Source organism: Bos grunniens, chromosome X (assembly GCF_055505025.1).
Source record: "Bos grunniens cultivar Pamir isolate PY7600 chromosome X, Bosgru_T2T1.0, whole genome shotgun sequence".
In the NCBI taxonomy this organism is placed as follows: Eukaryota; Metazoa; Chordata; class Mammalia; order Artiodactyla; family Bovidae; genus Bos; species Bos grunniens.
Window position 1 is genome coordinate 39,396,124 of NC_141194.1, and position 20,228 is coordinate 39,416,351.

At 42.4% G+C, this 20,228-nt stretch overlaps 1 long non-coding RNA gene across 3 annotated transcripts in view; it reads left to right on the plus strand.

The window, feature by feature from the left end:
- LOC147340181 (uncharacterized) overlaps positions 1–17,818 on the plus strand; it is a 274,415-nt gene extending 256,597 nt beyond the window's left edge. For all 3 annotated transcript variants that reach the window (XR_015158636.1, XR_015158638.1, XR_015158640.1), the window contains one exon: positions 17,211–17,818. This is a non-coding gene — a long non-coding RNA (uncharacterized LOC147340181). The remainder of the gene's footprint in view (positions 1–17,210) is intronic.
- Positions 17,819–20,228: the final 2,410 nt, after the last annotated feature.

Genomic DNA, 20,228 nt, shown 5'->3' on the forward strand with positions numbered 1-20,228 from the left:
GTGTGGCAAGCATACCCTGTGAGCCCTGTAAATTGTAAGGAGATGGCCTCTCTCCCTTCTCCAAGCTGCCCTGGGACACTTAGAATCAAGATCTGGTTCTACTTCTAGTGAAACCCAATCAGGCACAAAGCCTGTGCCTGTCACTCTCGCTCTCCCCATCTCTTTCACCCTCCCTTCCTGTTTTCTTCCTCATTTGTAATACAACACTAGGTCTACTCTGATCACAAACTTATTCAGTCACCTTTCTAAAGTATTTTCTCTACAATCCAATGGTATTTAACACCAGTAGAGTGGACCTTATATGCTGTGATCACAAATCAGACAAACCATGTGAGATTTCCAGCATTCAGTTGAGTATCTTTTTGGAAGTATCGAGTGTCCTGAGACCATGAAAGAATGCAGAATTCCTGTAAAGTTCAAAGGTCTTTATACCTAGGCAGGAAGATATATGTTGTTGTTATTCAGTCGTGTCCAACTCTTTGTGACCCCATGGACTGCAGCACTCCAGGCTTCCCTGTCCTCTTCTGTCTCCCAGAATTTGCGTAAGTTCATGTCCATTGAGTTGGTGATGCTGTCTAACCATCTCATCCTCAGTCACCCCCTTCTCCTGCCCTCCATCTTTCCCAGCATTAGGGTCTTTTCCAATGAGTCAGCTCTTTGCATCAGGTTGCCAAAGTACTGGAGCTTCAGCTTCAGCATCAGTCCTTTCAGTGAATATTCAGGGTAGATTTCCTTTAGAATTGACTGGTTTGATCTTCTTGCAGTCCAGGAGACTTTCAAGAGTCTTCTTCAGGAAAATATATACATACCTTTTAAGAATTCAAGAAACAAAGACTCTAGTGGGATACTCAAGCTGGGGGGCCTTGTTGATTTAAGTGAGAAGGTTGAAGAATTAGGTAATGTCAGGGACCCAAGACCACCCCTTGGAGTTATATAATCATTGACATAGCAACTCTAAATGTTGACACAGATTCCTTTTGCAACCTCAAGCATGCTGAGAAGATGATATAATGGTTTCCTTAGTGGGTGTGAGAGGAATTGCCCCACTCTCTGCCTTTCCTGAGCTCATGTGTGGCCAAAATTTCAGGTCAAAAATAACTTCATTTCACTGGGATGATAACCATGTTCCTTACTGAGTAACATCTTTTGACCCAGGGAAGATTTCTAATTAAATTTAGAAATGTTTAAGAGTAGCCCATACTTTCTCGTAAGAATCTGGGCAAACTGGGCACTTTATGTATGTGTAATGTTTAAGCAGATATAGTCAATTCAAGTAACAGCCTCGTGACTGTGCTTAAAATGTGTTACTGGTGTAGACTTAGAATTTTAAGTTGAAATTGTACCAGAATGTATGGTACCAGAATGTCCAGGAAATTTTTAAGTTCACTGTCTTTGAAACTATAATTTGTTTGATTTATCATTTAATAGATCTATTAATATTTGAGAAAGTTTTGTTCATACAGACTGGTGAAGTACTTTAAAAGGAAAAAGAATATATTATGTTTTGATGCAAGTGGCTGCCTCAAGGGACAGGTTATGACTATCATTATCGGTCTCTTACCCCACAGCCATTCTCTTACAAAACCTAGATTGTGTTCATTTATGGAAGGCTTTGTGACTCAGGAAAAGCTGGGCCCCTCCCCAGCCCAGGAGTGGAGCTGGCAGTGAATCCTGACAATTAAAACTAATTACTCAGTTAGTAATTCCATTTCCCTTACCAGTGATTGGTTCAGGAAAAGAAGTGAAGTGAAGTCACTCAGTCGTGTCCGACTCTTTGCGAACCCATGGACTGTAGCCTACTATGCTCATCCGTCCATGGGATTTTCCAGGCAAGAGAACTGGAGTGGGTTGCCATTTCCTTCTCCAGAGGATTTTCCTCACCCAGGGATCGAACCCAGGTCTCCCACACTGTAGGTAGACACTTTACCATCTGAGCCACCAGGGACTCAAAAAATAAAAATATTTCTTTGAGCTGCTTTTTTGGGAGAGAGTACGGCAAGGATACTGGAGTGGGTTGCCATTCCCTTCTCCAGGAGCTCTTCCCGACCCAGGGATTGAACCTGGGTCTCCCGCATTGTAGGCAGATGGTTTACCGTCTGAGCCACCAGGGAAGTCAGGAAAAGAAGTGTGGTGCAATTTTGACCAAAGATTAAGATAGAGAAGTCTGCTGGGAGGCTTCAAGGAAGGTTTTCCTTTCAAAGAGGAGCACAAGGAAAGAGATAAGACTCCTCCCTTCTGGCCTTGGAATGTTGTGTGAGAATGTGATACCTGGAGCTGATGCAGCCATTTTGTGAGCATGAGGAGAGGGACTGACAACTGAGGATGGCAGAGTAGAAATGTGGAAAGAACCTGGGTCACTAAGCCTCCAAATTAAGCAATCATCATAGATTCTCCTTACTGTTTTTTAAGTTTTCATTTGATCTGTGTTTTAGTAACTCATCTTCCTATTTAAAGATTCCCCTTTGATTATCATTAAATTAATATTGCAACTTCCCCTTCCTAGATAAAACATTTGCTTATTCTTGTTGATTTATGTGAGGGAAAGGATATTTTTAGATCTCCAAAAGATAGGTTATTTGGGCTATTTGTTTTTTTTTTTTTTTTTTCTAATTGAAGTATAGTTGATTTACAATGTTGAGTTAGGGGCTATTTGTTCTTGTTACTTTCTAATTTTATCATATTATGGTCAGATAATATGGCTTATATGATTCCTTTTGGGAAATATATTCAAGTTTTCTTTGAACACTAAGCCTTGGTAAATTTTTTATAAATTTTCCACAGTTGCTTCAATAGAACGTATCTTCTATTGGGCACAATGCTTTATATGTGTCTATTAAATGTTGAGGCTGTACAGGGAAGGAATGGAGAGACAGATGTAGATAACAGACTTGTGGACAGAGAGCAGGAAGGAGAAGAGTGGAATGAACTGAGAAAGTAGCATTGACATACATATGCTATCATGTGTAAAACGGATAGCCAGTGGGGAGTTGCTGTATGGCACCCGGAGTCTAGCCTGGTGCTCTGTGATGACCTAGAGGGGTGGGATGAGAGGGGGAGAGGGAGGCTCAATGGGGAGAAGAGATATATAATTGTGACTGATCTGCACTGTTGTACAGCAGAAACCAACACATTGTTGTAAAACAATAGCCTCCCATTAAAAAATAGAAAAAATGTTGAGGCTGGGGACATCTTAAAGGCTTCTTCGCTTGTATGTTCAATACCTGAGCTGGGAAGACTTAGCACACGTGGAAGCTGGTATAACTGGGCTTCTTGGGCATCCCTCTATATGGTCTCTCTGCATGGTGGCTTCAGGGTAACCAATTTCTATTTTTTTTTAAGAGAATCAATTTATATTATTTATTTGGGGCTGTGCTGGGTTTTCATTGCTACTCGGGCTTCTCTCTAGTTTCTGTACACAGGCTTCTCATTGCAGTGGCTTCTCTTATTGCGGAGTACAAGCTCCAGGGCACATGGGCTCAGTAGTTGCGGCTCCCGGGCTCTAGAGCACAGGCTCAATCGTTGTGGCACATGGGCTTACTTGCTCCACAGCATGTAGGGTCTTCCTGGATCAGGGGTCAAACCCATGTCTCCTGCATTGGCAGGTGGATTCTTTACCACTGAGCCACCAGGGAAGCCTGTAACAGACTTCTTATACGGGAGCTCAGGGCTGTAAAGATATGTATTCCCAAAGGGATAGAATTAGGCAGAAGTCATATAGGCTGTCATGATCTCGCCTCAAAAGTCATGCAACATTGCTTCTGCCAAATTCTGTTCATTAGAATGGAATCTCTAAGGCCAACCCTCATTCAGAGAGAGGGGAATTAGATTCCATATCTTGCTGTGTCAAAGGGTTTGCAAACGTGTTCTAAAACCACACCACACCAGCCTAACCTGTCTGTGGAACATAAAAGACATGGGCATGTGTTTCTGGCCCCATCTCCAGCCCCTTGGCTTTTCTCTACAGTCTCTACTCGCCAGCATCTCCCAGGCTTCCATGTCACTTCTGTTGAGACAGTGCGAGTGCAGGTTGGAAAAGAATTTCCGGACACAGAATATTGCAGAAAGGAGTGAGTTTATTAAGAACAAAGAGCAGAGATTATGTGGGCACTGTGGGTGCAGCGGGCCGACAACTCCTGACAGACCAGGGAGAGTCAACAGATTTTGTGGACTGAAACTCCTGTGCTTAAGTTCTAGAACTACACTCTAGTGAAAAAACAAGACGTAGACAAATACACAGAGAAGGCGATGGCACCCCACTCCAGTACTCTTGCCTGGAAAATCCCATGGACAGAGGAGCCTGGTAGGCTGCAGTCCATGAGGTCGTAAAGAGTCGGGCATGACTGAGCGACTTCACTTTCACTTCTCACTTTCATGCATTGGAGAAGGAAATGGCAACCCACTCCAGAGTTCTTGCCTGGAGAATCCCAGGGACGGGGGAGCCTGGTGGGCTGCCATCTCTGGGGTCGTACAGAGTCGGACACGACTGAAGCAACTTAGCAGCAGCAGCCAACTTTTATAGCCTCCCTGGAGAAGGAAATGGCAATCCACTCCAGTACTATTGCCTGGAAAATCCCATGGACAGAGGAGCCTGGTAGGCTACAGTCCATGGGGTCACAAAGAGTCAGACACAACTGAGCGACTTCACTTTCCTTTTTCCTTTTTATAGCCTCAAGACAAAGGAAATTTCTGCTAGAAGGCTGGCATTAGGTGGTTGGTTGGGGCACTATAGGGTATTTACTGGAGTGGGCATCTTCACCTGATTGGGAGTCAGGAAGCTTGTTAGTGATGATCAGTGGGCTTTTGGTGATGGTTACAAAGGGGCTCAGTCAGCTTTGGAGGTGACCTTGGTTCTGGGCTCTGCTCTTCTGGCCTTGGTGCAAGTCCTTGCACCTGTGGCCTTGGGGGCAGGACTTAGCAACTTCTATAGCCAACTCTGCTCTCATTCAAAACTGTTGCCCCTCTTCTGTCATGCTTGTACTGTCTAACCTCCCTACTCACCCCCTTTTTGCTGGGCCCTGTGAGCCCCTAGAACCATGAGGAATAATATTAAAATGATTGTTGTTATTTTAAGTCACTAAATTTTGAGATGATCTGATAGGCAGCAATAGGTGCTTTCTTGAGCTCAACACCTTTTTTGATGTTTACTGCTTCCTGAAAAACTTAAGCATGAACAGACTTCTGCCCAGAAGCTTTAAAGTTGAGTCTCTCTCTTTTTTTTAATTGTGGTAGGAACACTTAACATGAGATATACCCTCTTAAACTGTCTTTTAAATAATTGTTTCATTTATTTGTTTATGGCTGCACTGGGTCTTTGCTGCTGTGGGCGGGTTTCTCGTTGTGGAGGCTTCTCTTGTTTTGGAGCACCGGCTCTAGGATGCGCAGGCTTCGGGAGTTGCAGTGCACGGGCTCAGTTGCCCTGTGGCATGTGAGATCTTCCCGGACCAGGGATTGAACCTGTGTCCCCTCCATGGGCAGATGTGTTCTTAACCACTGGACCACTAGGGAAGTCCCTCTTGAATTTTTAAGTGCACGCTACTATATATATATACATATATATATTTTTTTTTTTTTTGGACTGCACCACATGGCATGTGGGATCTTAATTCCCTGACCACGGATGGAACTCATGTCCCCTGCAGTGGAAGTGTGGTGTCTTCACCACTGGACTGCCAGGGAAGGCCCTCACAATACAATATTGTTAGCTATAGCTACAGGGCTATACCGCAGAGTTCTAAAACTTCATCTTTTTATTTTTTTTCTACCGCACCATGCACAGCTTATAGGATCTTAGTTCTCCAACCAGAGATTGAACCCTGGCCCTTGGCAGTGAAAGTACTGAGCCCTAACCACTGGACCACCAGGGAATTCTGTAGAACTTCGTCTTGCATGACTGAAACTTTACACCCATTGATGGACACCCCGTGATCTCCCCTTGTCCCCAGAATTGAGTCTTAATTGAATTAATTTTTCTAAATTAACAAAGCATAGGAAAAATATATCCCCATTTTATGTTTAACAAGTATCTATCCTTCTCAACAATCAATTAGCCAGATGTATAAACCTCACATTTCTCATTAAGAAATCCCTGAAGTTTGAAACTATAGAATACCAAAAAGTGTATGCTAAATAATACATTTTTCACCATGAATTCTTCTGGCTGTGCACTATTATTGCCAATAAGACCCCAAATTAATAAGTTAAACCACACACACACAAAAAAACTGTATGGCAAATTTGAACTAATTTAAAGCTTTCTTTGACAACCAAGGCTATTGGAAGATATCGAATGTTTTTAAAAACTTTGTGAGCAGAGTAGAGTTGATTTAAATGTTGTGTTGGTTTCAGGTGTACAGCAGAGTGAGTCAGTTATATATATACACATATTCTTTTTCAGATTCTTATCTCTTATAGGCTATTACAAGATCCTGAATATAGTTCCCTGTGCTATTTAAATATGTTTTCAAAATAAGGCAGATTACAAAATGATAGATTGTGTAATGATCCTGTCTCTCACACACCTTTATTCATCCAAGCATTCATATTCAAGAAGTATTCTTTGAGTGCCTGATATTAATAATAATCAACAATTTTGAGCCTTATGTCAGGCATTATACTAAAACTCTGTATAGCATCTTCTCTAATCCTTCTAACAGACCTTCAGTTCAGTCGCTTAGTCATATCTGACTCTCTGCAACCCCATGGACTGACTGCAGCACACCAGGCTTCCCTGTCCATCACCAATTCCCAGAGCTTGCTCAAACTTATGTCCATCGAGTTGGTGATGCCATCCAACCATCTCATCCATCTCTGTCGTCCCCTTCTCCTCCTGCCTTCAGTCTTTCCCAGCCTCGGGGTCTTTTCCAATGAGTCAGTTCTTCATATCTGGTGGTCAAAGTATTGGAGCATCAGTTTCAGCATCAGTCCTTCCAATGAATATTCAGGACTGATTTCCTTTAGGACTAACTGGTTCGATCTCCTTGCAGTTCAAGGGCCTCTCAAGAGTCTTCTCCAACACCACGGTTCACAAGCATCTAACAGGCCTTGGGGGGATATTATTTTCTTTATTCCTGTTGCATGTATGAGGAAACTAAGGCAGAGTGAAGCTGAGTAACTTGCCCACTTCTAAGCGGCTGTGCCCAGATGGGGGCTCCGGGCTTGTGCCCAGGTTTGCTTCAGTCACTCAGTTGTGTCCGACTCTTTGTGACCCCATGGACTGCAGCACGCCAGGCCTCCCTGTCCATCACCAACTCCCAGAGGTTATTCAGACTCGTGTCCATTGAGTCGGTGATGCCATCCAACCATCTCATCCTCTGCCGTCCCCTTCGCCTCCCACCTCCAATCTTTCCCAGCATCAGGGTCTTTTCAAATAAGTCAGCTCTTTGCATCAGGTGGCCAAAGTATTGGAGTTTCAGCTTCAACATCATTCCTTCCAATGAATATTCAGGACTGATCTCCTTTAGGATGGACTGGTTGGATCTCCTTGCAGTCCAAGGGACTCTCAAGAGTCTTCTCCAACACCACAGTTAAAAAGCATCAATTCCTCAGTGCTCAGCTTTCTTTATAGTCCAACTCTCACATCCATACATCCTTGACTAGACAGACCTTTGTTGGTAATGTCTCTGCTTTTTAATATACTGTCTAGGTTGGTCATAACGTTTCTTCCAAGGAGTAAGCATCTTTTAATTTCATGGCTGCAATCACCATCTGCAGTGATTTTGGAGCCCCCAAAAATAAAGTCTGCCACTATTTCCACTGTTTCCCCATCTATTTCCCATGAAGTGATGGGAACAGATGCCATGATCTTAGTTTTCTGAATGTTGAGCTTTAAGCCAACTTTTTCACTCTCCTCTTTCACTTTCATCAAGAGGCTCTTTAGTTCTCCTTCGCTTTCTGCCATAAGGGTGGTGTCGTCTGCATATCTGAGGTTATTGATATTTCTCCCAGCAATCTTGATTCTAGCTTGTGCTTCTTCCAGCCCAGCGTTTCTCATGATGTACTTTGCATATAAGTTATATAAGCAAGGTGACAATATACAGCTTTGACGTACTCCTTTTCCTATTTGGAACCCATCTGCTGTTCCATGTCCAGTTCTAACTGTTGCTTCCTGACCTGCATACAGATTTCTCAAGAGGCAGGTAAGGTGGTCTGGTATTCCCATCTCTTTCAGAATTTTCCACAGTTTATGGTGATCCACACAGTCAAAGGCTTTGGCATAGTCAATAAAGCAGAAATAGATGTTTTTCTGGAACTCTCCTGCTTTTTTGATAATCCAGCAGGTGTTGGCAATTTGATCTCTGGTTCCTCTGCCTTTTCTGAAACCAGCTTGAATATCTGAAATTTCATGGTTCACATATTGTTGAAGCCTCGCTTGGAGAATTTTGAGCATTATTTTACTAGCGTGTGAGGTGAGTGCAATTGTGCGGTAGTTTGAGCATTCTTTGGCATTGGAATGAAAACTGACCTTTTCCAGTCCTGTGGCCACTGCTGCATTTTCCAAATTTGCTGGCATATTGAGTGCAGCACTTGTACAGCATCATCTTTTAGGATTTGAAATAGCTCAACTGGAATTCCATCAGGTTGCCATTTCCTCCTCTAGGGGATCTTCCTGGCCCTGGCATCAAGCCCGCATCAGCAGGTGGATTCTTTACCACTAGCACCCCCCTGGGTACATATAATATGAATGTGCCCAGGACTCTCCCTTTAAAACCTCTTTCTTCTGCTGCCTCCATGTGCCCAGCAAGAAACTCAGGCGCTGGGCTGAAGTGTCAGTTTAAACAAGATCTTCACTTCAGGGAGACGAAGAGATCAAAAGATCAACCTAGCCCAGGAACAAATAGTATAGACACAAACTTGGTAGGGCAGGTTTTACACTTGATTTGGGGTTAAATAAGTTCACGTGGTCTTTGTGGGCATTTTTTTTTTTTTTGCATTTTTTTAACATTTTCAAACTTACACAAAAAAGAGAAAATAACACAGTGAACCCCAAGTACCCATCAGCCAGCATAATTAGTATCCATTTATGTCCAATCTCACTTCATCTATACCCCACTCACTTTTTCCTTCCCCCATGTCCTCCCTACTGGATATTTCTTTGGCTTTATATATAAGCAATTTTATTTTGCTATTCATTTTTTTGGCTGCACCAGGTGACTTGTGGCATCTTAGTTCCCCGACCAGGGATTAAACGTGGGCCCTCAGCAGTGAAAGTGTGGAGTCCTAACCACTGGACCACCAGGGAATTCCATAATCAGTTTTATTTTTTAAAAATTGAAGTATAGTTGATTTATAATGCTTCAGGTGTACAGTCAAGTGATTCAGTTTTATATATATATTTTTTTCTTCAATTCTTTTCCCTTATATGATCCTACTGAATTTTGTAAAGCAAATCCCAGCCATCATATTCTTTTATCCACAAATACTTCAAATCCACAAATACCTATCTTTTTAAGGTAGGTATTTCTCTTTTCAAGAGAAAGAATCCTTGTAAACATAACTGCAATACGAATATCACTCCCAAAGTAACTAACAGGATACTTTCATATCATTCAGTCTGTAGGGGAGTGAAAATCATTTTCCCTCCACCCTCTGGGTTCTTGGCTGAGCTGTTGCTGACAAGTGCTCAGTTGTGTCCAACTCTCTGCCACCCCATGGACTCTAGCCCACCAGGCTCCTCTGTCCATGGGATTTCCCAGACAAGAATACTGGGGTGGGTTGCCATTTCCTTCTCCAGGGGTCTTGGCTGAGAACCTGCTGTAATAAAAGGCAGATGAACAGGAGAAAAACAAATAGAAGTTTAGTAACATGAATATCTCCTGTATTCATAAAAGAGCCCCAGGAATACTGAGTAACTCCCTGAAATGGCTCAAGATACCACCTTGTTTACTGTGCTCTTCCTGATAATCTCCCATAACTGACTGTCTCCCCCCTCAACATCTTCCTTTGTCTTTAGCTGGAGATGGGATTTAAGCCACATCCAGCCACAAAAGAAGGTCTTGTTATACCCCTCCGCTGGGCTGTCTGTCATAGCTAGGAGAGGTGGTTCAGGGATCCTGGTGAGCCAAGGTCAATACTTCTATTGTTTTGCTTTCCTTTTTGTTTGTTTTTAAATTTTCATCATTTCTTTTTTGAACAACTCATACATTTACATGCTTCAAAATTCAAAAGATATCAAAGGGTGTATAAGAGAAAGTCTGCCTTCTACACTGGTTTTCAGCCACCCAGATCCTCTCCCCTAGAGCAACTAATTTTATCAGTTTCTTGTGTTTCTTTCAGAAATGTCTGTATGTCCATACAAGTCAATTTGTTGTTATTTAGTCCCTAAGTCCTGTGCAACTCTTTTGCGGCCCCATGGACTATAGCCCTCCAGGCTCCTCTGTCATAGAGTTCTCCAGGCAAGAATACTAGTATTCTACTGGGGTGCCATTTCCTTCTCCAGGGGATCTTCCTGACTCAGAGACTGAACCCACGTCTCCTGCATTTCAGGCAGATTCTTTACTGCTGAGCCACCAATATCTCTCTCTATACATATAGATGCATGTATCAGTTCAGTTCAGTCGCTCAGTTGTGTCCGACTCTTTGCGACCCCATGAATCGCAGCACGCCAGGCCTGCCTGTCCATCACCAACTCCCGGAGTTCACTCAGACTCACGTCCATCGGGTCAGTGATGCCATCCAGCCACCTCATCCTCTGTTGTCCCCTTCTCCTCCTGCCCCCAATCCCTCCCAGCATCAGAGTCTTTTCCAATGAGTCAACTCTTCACATGAGGTGGCCAAAGTACTGGAGTTTCAGCTTCAGCATCATTCCCTCCAAAGAAATCCCAGGGCTGATCTCCTTCAGAATGGACTGGTTGGATCTCCTTGCAGTCCAAGGGACTCTCAAGAGTCTTCTCCAACACCACAGTTCAAAAGCATCAATTCTTCAGCGCTCAGCTTTCTTCACAGTCCAACTCTCACATCCATACATGACCACTGGAAAAACCATAGCCTTGACTAGACGGACCTTTGTTGGCAAAGTAATGTCTCTGCTTTTCAATATGCTATCTAGGTTGGTCATAACTTTCCTTCCAAGAAGTAAGCATTTTTAAATTTCATGGCTGCAGTCACCATCTGCAGTGATTTGGGAGCCCCCCAAAATAAAGTCAGCCACTGTTTCCACTGTTTCCCCATCTATTTCCCATGAAGTGATGGGACCAGATGCCATGATCTTCATTTCTGAATGTTGAGCTTTAAGCCAACTTTTTCACTCTCTACTTTCACTTTCATCAAGAGGCTTTTTAGTTCCTCTTCACTTTCTGCCATAAGGGTGGTATCATCTGCATATCTGAGGTTATTGATATTTCTCCTGGCAATCTTGATTCCAGCTTGTGCTTCTTCCAGCCCAGCGTTTCTCATGATGTACTCTGCATATAAGTTAAATAAGCAGGGTGACAATATACAGCCTTGACGTGCTCCTTTTCCTATTTGGAACCCATCTGTTGTTCTATGTCTAATTCTAACTGTTGCTTCCTGACCTGCATATAGGTTTCTCAAGAGGCAGGTCAGGTGGTCTGTATTCCCATCTCTTTCAGAATTTTCCACAGTGTATTGTGATCCACACAGTCAAAGGCTTTGGCATAGTCAATAAAGCAGAAATAGATGTTTTTCTGGAACTCTTGCTTTTTCGATGATCCAGCGGATGTTGGCAATTTGATCTCTGGTTCCTCTGCCTTTTCTGAAACCAGCTTGAACATCTGGAAGTTCACTGTTCACGTATTGCTGAAGCCTGGCTTGGAGAATTTTGGAATCAGGAGAAAGGGGTCTAGAATTCTCAAGGAGGAAGAAAGGACAAACTTTTTCATCCTCTACATTCCTTAGGATTATATAACAATAATGTATCCTGCCTGAGGACAGTCTCTGGATTAAACCTTCTGGCTAATCCTGTTATCTTAAAATGTAAATTATGGGAGTAGGTCTATATAACAATAATGTATCCTGCCTGAGTTAGACAAGGCTGTGGTCCGTGTAATCAGATTGGCTAGTTTTCTGTGATTAGTTTCAGTGTGTCTGCCCTCAGACGCCCTCTTGCAATACCTACCATCTTACCCAAGACGGGCGGGTCATGGTGGAGAGGTCTGACAGAATGTGGTCCCACTGGAGAAGGGAATGGCAAACCACTTCACTATTCTTGCCTTGAGAACCACATGAACAGTATGAAAAGGCAAAATGATAGGATACTGAAAGAGGAACTCCCCAGATCTGTAGGTGCCCAATATGCTACTGGAGATCAGTGGAGATATAACTCCAGAAAGAATGAAGGGATGGAGCCAAAGATATGTGTATAGATATGCATATTTCCTTCCTTTCTACATAAATGGTAGCATACAATACACAGTGTTTTGCTCTTTTATTTTTTTTTCACTTAACAGAAAATCTTTTTTTTCCCCCCGCCTAACAGGATATCTTTACAATCAATTCATAGGGCTTTCTGTTCTTATTTCAGCTGCAGAGTATTTCAAAGAATGAAGATACTGTCACTTAGTTAACTGCAAGTCTTCTAATTGGTAGACTTTCAGGCTATTTGCAGTTTTTTCAAACAAATAAAGCTGTACTGCATGAACTTAAAAACAAGACCCAAACAGCTTTTAACAAGCAACTTCGCTTACCTAGAAACAAATTAAAATTCCAATTAAGGAAGCACCTTGTTATATAAGATAACGAATGATAAACTACTCTGGTTGGTTGTTTATTGTTCAGTTGCTCAGTCATATCTGACTCTTTGTGACCCCATGGACTGCAGCCTGCCAGTCTTCCCTGTCCTTTACTGTCTCCTGGAGTTTGTTCAAACTCATGTCTGTTGAGTCGGTGATGCCATCTAACCATCTCATCCTCTGTCACCCCCTTCTCCTCCTGCCTTCAGTCTTTCCCAGCATCAAGGTCTTTTCCAGTGAGTCAGTTCTTCACATCAGGTGGCCAAACACAGGAGCTTCAGCTTCAGCATCAGTCCTTCCAATGAATATTCAGGGTTGATTTCCTTTAGGATGGACTGCTTTGCTCTTCCTACTGTCCAAGACTCTCAAGAGTCTTCTCCAACAACTGACCATAGCTTTGACTAGACAGACCTTTGTCACCCTAGTGATGTCTCTGCTTTTTAATATGCTGTGTAGGTTTGTCATAGCTTTTCTTCAAGGAGCAAGCAGCTTTTAATTTCATGGCTGCAGTCACCGTCTGCAGTGATTTTGGAGCCCAAGAAAATAAAGTCTGTCACTGTTTCCATTTTTTTGCCCATCTGTTTCCCATGAAGTGATGGGACCAGATGCCATGATCTCAGTATTTTGAATGTTGACTTTTAAGCCAGCTTTTTGACTCTCCTCTTTCAGTTTCATCAAGAGGCTCTTTAGTTCTTCTTTGCTTTCTGCCATTAGGGTGGTGTCATCTGCCTATCTGAGGTTGTTGATATTTCTCCTGGCAATCTTGATTCCAGCTTGAGCTTCATCCAGCCATGCATTTTGCATGATGTACTCTGCACAGAAATTAAATAAACAGGGTGACAAAATACAGCCTTGACATACTCCTTTCCCAAATTTGAACCAGTCCGTGTTCCATGTCTAGTTCTAACTGTTGCTTCTTGACCTGCATACTGGTTTCTCAGGAGACAGGTAAGATGGTCTGGTATTCCCATCTCTCTAAGTATTTCCCATAGTTTGCTGTGATCTACACAGTTAAAGGCTTTATAAGATAACGAATATAAATTATGAAGCAGTGTAAATTATAAGATAACGAATTTATAAGATAATGAATTTATTTATAAGAGTGAATTTATTTATAAGATAACGAATGTAAATTATGAAGTCAGTGAAGCAGAAGTAGATGTTTTTCTGGAATTCCCTTGCTTTTTCTATGATCCATTGGATGTTGGCAACTTGGTCTCTGGTTCCTCTGCCTTTTCTAAATCCAGCTTGTACGTCTGGAAATTCAGCTCTGGAGAATCAGAAAATATAGAATGCCTCTTTTGCTGCCTTGGGCCAGGTTAAAAGTTGTGTGTGAAGTGGGAGGATGAAACTGCAGCAGGGGAAATTACAGATGAATTCATTTTGAAAAAAAATGAGTCACATTGAAGTGTGTATAGAATGTATGGTATGGGGGGAGAGTTGTTATCATTTCAATTAAAAAAGCCTCCTCTAACTTAAAAACTCCAGTATTAACGTGGCATTATAGGACTGTAAATATTGGACATTCCAAGATAAATCACAGACATAATGCAAAATCTGACCCAATTCTTAGGAACACAGACTATAAAACACTATAATGAAGGCAAAAATCCACATCGAATCTCCATTGTCTCAGAAGATACAATTTAAAGAAGTCCTTCCCTATTCTGTAGCGTTACCACCAGTAAATGTTAATAATTTTTTCCTGCCCTTTGTCATTAATATATGCTTGCCACTTTTGGGCAAACGTCTCTGGTTTGCTTTTTTGGTGGGTGGTGAAAGGTGAGAGGAATGCAGTTAGGTAGCAGATTTTCCCACAAACAGGCAGCACAGACATAATATCTTTCCACACTGCACTTGATGCTCTGAATTATTAATTAGGATGTTAAATGTATTGCTCAGTGCATGAGATTATATTTAACTCCATATACTGACGATCTGAGCTTTGCACCTTCCTGGGTTTGAAAATTAGATTCTGTAACACCAGGATTTCTTATGTTTGTTCAGAGACTCATACGTGTAACCAGGGTGGGGAATCACTTTAAGCAGACCCGAGGAGGTGAAAAGTCAACTAAGGTCTAGGGTGGAATCCCCAAATAGGAACTGGGAAAAGAGCAACATCCACTATTAGCTCCTTGGCACTTTACTCCCAGGTTCCATCTTCCAGACAATTCTGTCTAGAAGTATTAGAAAAGACTTGGGCTCGCATCAATCAGACCTGGGTTCAGATACAGATTCCACCAAAGCCTAAGATACAAAAACAGGGGATGAGATGAATAAATTAGGGTGCATTGCTTCAATGAAATAGCATGTAATTATTAAGCTAAAAATTTTATGCAAAAAAACATTTTATACAAACATTTTGTGAAATGGATGGTACCGCAGTGTTTAACGTAAAGGAAAAACATTGGAAGCATTCTAAATGCCTGTTAAAATGGGTTTGGAAAAATAAATTATGATCCATCCATAATGTTGTGAGCTGACCAAGGCCAATTTGGTCAGGCAGTCTTCAAGGCTCTTTTGTAGCTTCCCCATCTAGCCACCAGGTTGTAACAAGAGTGAGCCTCAGGCCCAAATCAGCCAGGTTGAAATTAACAAGCAGGCCTAAACAACAGTGGTACAACCTCCTGTGTATCTAAAGGGGTCCCAGCTTGGTCCTAACATGCAAAAAGCATTTAAGGTGGAGGCCACAGTACTCTAGAAGCAAGATTCCGTTAGCCTTGAAGGCAGCATCAGGCAATCAGAATATCCAAATTCATGGCAGAACAAAGGGCCCTTAGGGATCCACCCAGAGGTGTCCCTGAGCACAGGCTACACACCTGCCTAGATCCAGCTGCCCTGTCTGTGCAAGTTTGGAGAGCGTCTCTAAAATTATTCAGCCAATCTATGTACCTTGAATACTTCTCAATGCAACAGTAAGAGCCCATTGGGAATACCCGTTGTGCAGATTCACTTGCTATGTCATTCTGCTAATTAGCAAAATCTAGTGTTGATGGGCAGAGAAGGCAATGGCACCCCACTCCAGTACTCTTGCCTGGAAACTCCCATGGACAGAGGAGCCTGTTAGGCTGCAGTCCATGGGGTCGCTAAGAGTCAGACACAACTTCACTTTCACTTTTCACTTTCATGCATTGGAGAAGGAAATGGCAACCAACTCGAGTGTTCTTGCCTGGAGAATCCCAAGGACAGCGGAACCTGGTGGGCTGCCGTCTGTGGGGTCGCACAGAGTCGGACATGCAGCAGTGTTGATGGGAGATAAGAGTAGAGGAAGCACTTGGAGGGTGACTTTTCTGATTAAAAGTCGGTTGGCTGCTCCTGGAGTGGGTGTTCCTGTGAAAAGCAGCTCACTAGCCCTAAAAGCCTAGCTTAAACTAAACAGCAGGTGCTTCATAACACACTGCCCGTCTTTAAAGCAAATTAGAGACATCCTAACGCAGACAACAGAATACTATGCACCAGTTAAAAAGAGTAGGACACATCACTTCGTGCCACAGCATTTTAAAGTGAAATAAGCAAGAATATATAACATGATTTTTATTTTTATTAAAAAAAAATCTTGTGTATGACTAAATAGGTGTAAAGGAAAATCTAGACAGGTATGTAGAACTCATTGTTACCCTTAGAGAATAATTAGCGGGGAGAGAAGGAAGAAACCTCCCATTGTTTCTTTATGCATTTCTGCACTTTGAATTTTTTATGAGTATGTGTTACTTTGATAACATGAATTTTTTAAATTAATGCTTTTTATAAAAGGACATTGTGGAAGAATAATTATGTGGAGAAATGTTTATCATATATCCTTGGGTAAAATCTAGTAGATAGTATACATTAGATATGACAACCATTGTCTCCTCATCTGTGTGCAACTCCCCCAATTGGAGATTGTATCAATATTTTCCAAAGGTGGTTATGCCAATAAATATCCCAGTGTGCAAGCTCTTCTGATGTGACTTTGACAGGCTTCTATTGACAGGTGGGGGTGGGGTCTGTGTTCGCTCCCCTTTAATCTATGCAGACCTTTCTTTTTAATTTAATTTTTATTTTATATTAGAGTATAGCTGATTTACAGTATTATATTAGTTTCAAATGCACAGCAAAGTGATTCAGTTATACATATACATATATCCATTCTTTTCTAGATTCTATTCCCATATAGGTTATTACAGAATATTGAACGTTCCCTTTTTTGCACAGTAGGTCCCTGTTGATTATCTATTTTATATATACTCATAATACTCTTTCTCTCACTCAGTTGTGTCCAACTCTTTGCAGTCTCATGGACTGTAGCCCACCATGTTCCTCCGTCCACGGAATTGTCCAGGCAAGAATACTGGAGTGGGTAGCCATTCCCCTCTCCAGGGGATCTTCCCAACCCAGGGACTGAACCCGGGTCTTCCCGCATTTCAGGCAGATTCTGTACTGTTTGAGCCACTGAGGAAGCCCCATTTTATATTTTATGTATAGGAGTGTGTATATGTTAATTCCAAATTCCTAATTTATTGTTCCCCACCTTTCACCTTTCAGTTCAGTTCAGTCGCTCAGTCGTGTCCGACTCTTCGCGACCCCATGAATCGCAGCACGCCAGGCCTGCCTGTCCATCACCAACTCCAGGAGTTCACTCAGACTCACGTCCATCCAGTCAGTGATGCCATCCAGCCATCTCATCCTCTGTCATCCCCTTCTCCTCCTGCCCCCAATCCCTCCCAGCATCAGAGTCTTTTCCAATGAGTCAACTCTTCACATGAGGTGGCCAAAGTACTGGAGTTTCAGCTTTAGCATCATTCCTTCCAAAGAAATCCCAGGGCTGATCTCCTTCACAATGGACTGGTTGGATCTCCTTGCAGTCCAAGGGACTCTCAAGAGTCTTCTCCAACACCACAGTTCAAAAGCATCAATTCTTCAGCACTCAGCTTTCTTCACAGTCCAACTCTCACATCCATACATGACCACTGGAAAAACCATAGCCTTGACTAGATGAACTTTTGTTGGCAAAGTAATGTCTCTGCTTTTGAATATGCTATCTAGGTTGGTCATAACTTTCCTTCCAAGGAGTAAGCGTCTTTTAATTTCATGGCTGCAGTCACCATCTGCAGTGATTTTGAAGCCCAGAAAAATAAAGTCTGCCACTGTTTCCACTGTTTCCCCATCTATTTCTCATGAAGTGATGGGACCAGATGCCACGATCTTAGTTTTCTGAATGTTGAGCTTTAAGCCAACTTTTTCACTCTCCACTTTCACTTTCATCAAGAGGCTTTTTAGTTCCTTTTTGCTTTCTGCCATAAGGATGGTATCATCTACATATCTGAGGTTATTGATATTTCTCCCGGCAATCTTGATTCCAGCTTGTGCTTCTTCTAGCCCAGCGTTTCTCATGATGTACTCTGCATGTAAGTTAAATAAGCAGGGTGACAATATACAGCTTTGACGTACTCTTTTTCCTATTTGGAACCAGTCTGTTGTTCCATGTCCAGTTCTACCTGTGGCTTCCTGACCTGCATATAGGTTTCTCAAGAGGCAGGTAAGGTGGTCTGGTATTCCCATCTCTTTCAGAATTTTCCACAGTTTATTGTGATCCACACAGTCAAAGGCTTTGGCATAGTCAATAAAGCAGAAATAGATGCTTTTCTGGAACTCTCTTACTTTTTCGATGATCCAGCGAAAAAGCAAGAGAGTTCCAGAAAAACATCTATTTCTGCTTTATTGCCTTTCACCTTTGGTAATCACAAATTTATTTTCAAAGTCTAAATCTGTTACTATTTTGTAAATACGTTCTTTTGTGTAATTTTTTTAGATGCCACATAAAAAGGATATCATATGATATTTGTCTTTCTCTGACTTCGCTTAGTATGATAAGCTCTAGGTCCATCCCAGTTGCTGCAAATGGCATTGGTTCATTCTTTTTTATGGCTGAGTATTATTCCACTGTGGGCTTCCCAAGTGGCTCAGTGTTAAAGAATCCACCTGTCAGTGAAGTAGACACAGGAGATGCAGTTTTGATCCCAGGGTTGGGAAGATCCCCTGGAGGTGGAAATGGCAACCCCCTCCAGCATTCTTGCCTGAAAAATCCCATGGATGATGAACCCGGTGGGCTACAGTCCATAGGGTCACAGAGAGTCAGACATGACTGAGCACAATATTGCATTGCATATATGTACCGCATCTTCTTTATCCATTCATCTGTCCATAGACATTGAGTTGCTTCCGTGTCTTAGCTATTGTGAATAGTGCTGGTATGAACATTGGGGTACGTGTATCTTTTTGAATTATGGTTATCTCTGGATATATGTCCAGGAGTGGGATTGCAGGATCATATGGTAGTTCTATTTTTAGTTTTTAAAGGAACCCCCATACTGTTCTCCATAGTAGCTACACCAATTTACATTCCCACCAACAGCATAGGAGGGTTCCCTTTTCTTCGAAGATGGCCATTCTGACCCATGTGAAGTAACACCTCATTGTGGTTTTGATTTGTACTTCTGTAATAGTTAGCAATGTTGAGCATCTTTTCATGTGCTTTTTGGCCATCTGGGCAGAACTTTCGGTGTTGACCACACAAGTGATATGATGAGCAAGTGAGCAAGGAAGTGATTGATGCTCAAAACCACAATGAGGTATCACTTCAAGATGGCTGCCACCTGGCTTTCTCTCCCTCTTGGGACACACACTTGAGCCTTTGGGGTCCTGAGCCATCATGTAAGACATCTGGTTACCCTGAAGCCACCATGCTGGAATGATCATGTAGACATCTTTCCATGTGGAAAGAGCATACAGAAATAGAGAGCAAGGAAGTTACCCAGTATGCCCAGCTGTGCCGACTCCCAGCTGTTTCAGTCTTCCTAGTCCAAGTGTCAGAAGCCTTCAAGATGACACCACCTCCAGCCACCATCTGACAGCAATGGTGTGAGAGATTCCCCAAGTCAGGACACTACTCAGCCGAGCTGCTTCCAAATTTCTGATGCAAGGAAAGCCTAAGAGATAATCAAAGGTAATGATTTGAAACCACTAAGTTTGATGGCAATTGTAGTGTAGACTCAATAACAGCTACAGCCCTTTTGAGAGAGCCTGCCACTTCCTCAGTCTGGGAGGGAAAGCCCTAGGAACCCATCGGTTCCACACGCACCCACACATAGCACCAGTGACAGGACCCCTGGAGGCTTTCTGACCCTGGCGAGGCTTCTGTTTCTCTCTTCCGGAAATTTATAACACGAATACCCCCATTGAGCCTCCTGGCTTGAGAACACCAGGAACTTCAGCTTCAGTCTGTATGTTGTGTCCCAACCTGTGGAAGACAGAAAAAGGAATCAAACAATCATGGAAAAGCAGGAACGAGAGAGACCCCATAGCCTCAAACGAGGACCTTCCTTTCCTATTTTTGTCTTGTTCCTGATGCTCTTCCTTCGTTCTTTCTTGAGACACGCTTATAACCATCATTACCATCACCTTTATTATTATGACTAAGGGTGACTGTCCACTCACATGCCAAGCAGTGTTCTAGGTGCTCTATGCGTGATAACTTTATTTTTTATTTATTTTTAAAGAGCT